Source organism: Grammomys surdaster, unplaced genomic scaffold (genome assembly GCF_004785775.1).
Source record: "Grammomys surdaster isolate TR1022 unplaced genomic scaffold, NIH_TR_1.0 126066, whole genome shotgun sequence".
NCBI classification, from domain to species: Eukaryota; Metazoa; Chordata; class Mammalia; order Rodentia; family Muridae; genus Grammomys; species Grammomys surdaster.
Genome location: NW_021620876.1, coordinates 4,957,708 through 4,963,812, shown reverse-complemented (window position 1 = coordinate 4,963,812; position 6,105 = coordinate 4,957,708).

Here is a 6,105-nt window from a genome sequence, read left to right as displayed (position 1 = left end):
AGAGAGAGAGAGAGAGAGAGAGAGAGAGAGAGAGAGAGAGAGAGAGAAAATCAGGCTTTTCATATTCTAAGCATCCAGCAAAGTTGGCTCACTATATTAGTGAAATATGAATATCTCAAAACAATACTATAATCCTCTGTAACAGTCTTAATTTAATATGAATATCATAACCTCTCCTCAGACAAGCGGGATTTTAGGTTGAGAATACTGGTCTTTTTTCCAAGTTTATTTTCATCTCTCATTACATATCACTGAGTCATCTTTCCAGCCCCCACCCTTCCTCTTTCTTATATTTGATTATTTTTAGATTAGACCTAACTTGGATAAAATAATTGGAAAATAATGATTTTCTTTATGATGTCTCCTGTTTTCAGGTGATTCTGTATAATGTTCTTTTAGTCTCCTTGATTCATACATATTCTCATCAAACCTCGCTACCATTGCCCAATGGTAGTTCAAAATCTTGGCTGTTCATCTAATTCTCTGGTTGGACACCTAAGTTCCTAAAGCACAGACCTCACGGGATCAAACAAAACAGTTTTCTGCTGGTTTGATGCAGACATCAGTACTTGTTACAAGTTGTGAGCTGATCCCAATAGGCAGGTAAGGCTGAAGACTGTTGAAGCAATGACTGTTCTCAAACGTTTCTGTGTGTCAGAATTATCAGAGTATTTTAGTAATCCCTGAAAGCCCTAAAACAGAACTCTTTGTACTGAAGCCCTAAGGTCTTTTACTAGATGTCAGGGCTATTTGAATATACATTGATGTTTGAGAACAACTGCACTAGCTAAATGTTATCTCTCCTAGTTAAGAACACACCACATATTAAAATCTATGGTCAAATTCTAATTAAAACCTATGAATTGTTTCACCCTGACTACGGGGTCATTAACAGAATTCTGATGTTTGTTAGTAAAGATTTCATAAACCATTTGGGAACACAGTGAAAGTACGATTTTAGATATGTTTATGTTAGAATGGATGTGGAGCTGGCAATGTTCTGTGCAAAGCCCTGGTTTCAATCTCCAGTGCTGTAAAATGATTTCATATATAGAAATGGAAGGAAAAGAAATGAAAGTAGAAGAGGACATTAGGGAATTGGAAGAGGGCTGTCAGGAGCAAGCATATAAATGGAAGTAATAGGGAAACAGTAGGTATGATCAGAGTACCTTATATCCATGTATGAGAAGGTGCTGCATGCCTTTCCTCCAGATACACATATAAACATATATTTATCCCACATAGGCTACCGATAACAGAGCAATAGAATTATTTTCTCCAAGTCTAGCTTGGTGTATCAGTGGGTTTACCGATATTGCTTTTAGGAGCACAGGTGAGGGATTATTTGTGGGTACATATCCAGGATAATGTGTCAGCTTGGCATAAGCTAAAGTCATCTGAGAGGAGGGATCTTCAGTTGAGAAATGTAGGCAGGACAGTAAAGAATTTTCTTAATTACTGATTGATAGTGGAGGGCCCGGACTTTTGTGAGTGGTGTCATCCCTGGGCTAACAGTCCTGGGTTCCTTAAGAAAGCAGGCATGCTCCTGTCCCCCTGTCGTTGTCCAGTGAGGCATGAGGGCCATACCTATCCTGATGTCTTTTTCCTGGAGAGGCAAAGTCCCCTTCAATTACTGGAGGTCAGGCCTCTATCCCTGCGTTTGAAAGATTAGAATCGCCACAGCCCTTCTATACTTAGAGAAGGGAGGAGATGTCAGGGGCAGTCCTGCTTATACACTGAAGGCCTAAAACCAGCCATAGGCCTAAAATCAGCAATAGGCCTGCCATACATGTATACTAACACCAAGTCTTGGGTCTGTGTGGAAAAACATTGAAACCAATGGCTATAAGCTATTGTTAACAGGCAGGCAGCTTTTGTGGAAATTTACCAACCTGAGTCATCATAGACCTTGTAAATAGGTAGCCTTAGCAGATAATACCAACTTAGATAAGGACTAGTGAATGATAGGCAGAGTCATAGTGACCTGTCCCCTGAATCTTTACCCAGCCGATACCCTGTTCTGAAAGATATCTGCACTCTCCTTGAACACCCACACTCCAGTGTCATCTTCTTCCCCACGTCCTGCCTTTTTGTGTTTACCCTGTGTGAATAAATAAAAATTACGATTTGATTAAAAAAATAAATAAAAAAAAAGAAAGAAAGAAAGAAAGGAGGCATGCAAGCCACGGGGAATAAGCCAGTAAGTGGCACCCCTCCATGGCCTCTGCATCACCTCCTTCCTCCAGCTTCCTGTCCTGCTTGGGTTTCTGCCCTCACTGCTTTTGATGATGAGTTGTTATAAGAAACTGTGAGTGAAATAAACCTTTCTCCCCAAGTTGCTTTTGGCCATGTGCTTTACGGCAGCAGTAGTAGCAGTCCTAGCTAAGACAGAACATGAGTGGCTCAAGCAGCTGTACCACCCAAAAGCCCACCAAGCATGGATGATGTCTCACAAAAGTCACACAGCTCATAGGTAACTGCTCCATAGAAAACTCCTTTCTCCTATTAATGTCTCACTGCTTATATCAGCCTGAGAAGGGGTCCAGTGAGTCTTGTAAGTTTCATGAGCTTCCTAAGTTTTGTGAGTCTCACTTAAATACAAGGAAAACAAGCATACAACAAAATGGGTTTTAAAAAAAAACACACTATTGTCTAATAGGAAGTAATAAAAGCTGATCTATACCAAGTGATCAAATTTATTTATAAATTTATACTAGTTCTCTGCTGTGACACCATATAGAAGGCAAGAAATTTGTTTATAACTTGACAGCCACTATTGTTTTCTAACCAGCAAACCAACAACATATATTATAGTATGTAATTCAAAGCTCAGGGATAAATCCAGGCATACTAGTCCTGTCTATAGCTATTATCTAGTTCTAGAATGAGGAAAAAAAAATTCTTCCAATATTCTGTACTATTTTTGTTAAAGATCAAGGTGAGATACTGTACAGAGAATCTGGGTCTCTTTTGTTCATAGATAAAAATAGACTCGAAGTCACGTCCTCCACACTGAGAAAGGACATATTAAGTCTTTCGATGTGAGAAGCTACTCGTGAACACTGTTATTACCTATATTACCCATTTGAATGTTCCCAAAGCTTAAAAGAGCTCACTCTGGCTGCTTCTTTCTTGGGGAAGCATGATGCAATTGTTACTTATTACACAGCCACTCACTATTCAGTCCTCTTAGACCAATCATACTGCATTTGCCCTCTTCTGTTTAAATATGTTTGCATTGGGTTAGATGATTTAAAATCTCTTCCAATGCAGAAAGGACTATGATTCTGATTCCATGGATTCTGAATTTAAAACCTTCAGGTTCTTTGTTTCAAAACATTCATTCTGAGCAGGTATATTTTGACACTGGCTGGGCATGCTGGTTTTCGTTTTGATTTTCTACTTACTTTCTTGTGTTTTATTTTAAATGTTATTTTATGTATATGATTTTTTTTGCCTCCATGTATATATGATGACCATGTACTTGCTTGTGGAGTTCAGAAAGAGTCAAATTCGCTGGAATGGTTGTAAACTACAATGTTGGTGCTGGGAACCAAATCAATATCTTTTGCCAGAGTGGCACATGATTTTTACAACTTAGCCATGTCTCCAGCCCCCAAATAGGTTTTTGCGTCATGAAAATTTTTATAGTAACTAAGGGCTCAGGTCATTATCATTGTGAATTAACTAACATTAAACTAGGAAAGTGGATTGTAGAACTGTGTAGTCACATATTGATTTTAGTTAGTTAACAAATCAAACACTTGAAAGTTCATATGCCTGCATGAAATTCTCAAGAGCTCACGAAAAGAAAATTATGCTTCTAATAAAAATTATATAATTATGCATTGTTTAACGCTACCTGCTCGAAGTAGAAACTTTAAGGATTCTTTGGAAAGTCAGTTGTGTTAGATGGTGTTTTGCTGGGGCAAAAATGTTAAAGAATGTTTCACTGAAGCAGACACACATGAAAGGATGTTCTGCTAAATCAAGCACATGACAGGACATGTGATGAAGGATTCTTTTTTAAGAGCACAAATGTATCGGACTGCCTTACATTGTTCAGTTGAGCTGCACTTGTCCGGACTCCATAGAGAGAAACGCACTCACTATAAAACTTCTGGTGGTGTGCTGCAGTTTCTTGCCTTTCCCAAGGACAAGGGCTGACTGGAGACGGATGTCAGCTGAGACAAATGTGTTGAGGCAAGACTCGTGGAGGACATGTGGTATTTAGAGGGTATACATAGGACTGGATAGAGAGTGATGGAGGCTGAGCTTGGCTTGGTTACAGAACTAGCTGTGCAATGCTTATATGTCTCTCCTCTTCACTGATCTTTGATTTCCTGAGAGAGGCCCAGAACTTCTCCTGGTGTTCCTCCTGGTCTCTCCTGCTGACTCATGCCGAAGCTGAGGCCTGACTGGCTCTGCTAGGTAGTGCCACCACTCCTGTTCCGTGTTTGCTATCCCGACACTACTGAACTGGACTGCTGGTGGAATCATAAAGTGTTTGCAAGTGGTTTAAGCTGCCTCTGCTAACCTGTGAATTGTACTGCCAAATTTCAGACAACACAGTCAGGAGCTGCTCTAAAGAACCTTTCTAAATAGATCCACTTACACCCCCTGCCGCCCCTGTATCCTTTCTTTCCCACTGCCTCTGGTGGGTGGTGAGCAACAAGGGAGGTTAAAGTGTTTCAGAACCATTATTAAAAATAGGCATTTGAAAAAATTAAAGTTACATCATCTCATCAGGGTTATTGGTCAGGGATTTTAAATAATTTTTATGTTTCATCACATATAATGTTTCTTTCAGAATTCTAACTCTTAGAAGTGTCCCAGAATGATGTTAAGAAGAGAAAGTTGAAATTGTGTGTGTGTGTATGTGTGTGTGCATGTATAAGGAGAATTGTGATATTGTCATTAATATAATCTCATTTATAGTTAATATTAGTATATTAATATTAGTATAATCTCATTTATAGTTAAAGCATGGCAATCACATAAATATAATGAAGAAACTCTTCAGAAGGATGCATCAAAAATATAATACCTACCCTTGCACCTATGGTAGAAGAGAGCATTGACTCTATGGTCATCAGAGCAGGAGATCTGGCTCTGCCCCATACCTGCTACAGCACTTAGGAGAGCGGGCCCTGCACCTTACCTGAGCAGCACAGTACAGCTGACTCTGATGGTGGGTGGGGCATGAGGGGGGTGGGCTAAGGTGAGCTAGCCCTGAGGATGTCAGATGAATTGCTGAAATGTACAAAGAAATTGGTCCTATACTTCAAAAGTTACAGGATGTCCATGACACAGGGCAACAGCAGGATATCCTAGAGTAGTCCCAGTGAGGTTCCAATATCGATAGAGTAGCAGAAGCAAGAGGATTCCTACCAGTCTAACAAGTCATTGCAATTCACAAGCAAAGATATGTGAACAAAGGGGAATAGTGTGAAACACACTGTGACATTCTACAGCTTCCACAATGAGATTTTTTTTCTCTGTTCACGAGGAGGTTGCAAGGGTAGAGGATAGATAAAAGAGGAGGGGAAGATGAGTGGAATTGGGATGCAGAATGTGAAACTCACAAAGAAACAATCAAAAGATTAAAAGAATATATGGTACCTAAATATTCTCTTGAATTCTCCATCCACCAGTTTACCTCCGGCATTATATTTCTGACTTTAATTCATTTTCTGACTCCTTTTCAGCCATTCCTTCAGCTTATGTTTTTCTTTTGTTTCTCAGAACATAATCTTCCTGCCTGCTTTGCCAGTCTCTGTTGAGGTTTGCCTTGATTCCTTCATGACTTGACTACTCTGAAGAAAGAAAAAAACACCTTTTCATTCGGCCAGGAAGCTTCTCCACTCTCTACTTATTGTACTGCTTTTATGGGAGCCAACACTATTACTATATATTTATTAAGTATCTATAAACAATATTGAGAAGTTAGGAAGAATTAGAAGCCCAATTTTTTAAAAAGCTAAGGGCAATTTGAAACTTGTCTAGAAATTTTGAGGAGAGTCAAAGCATGCAAAGAAAATTGGAAACATCATGCATATGGGTTTGATTAAATACCTACTCTGTAATACTATAGCGAAAACAGAA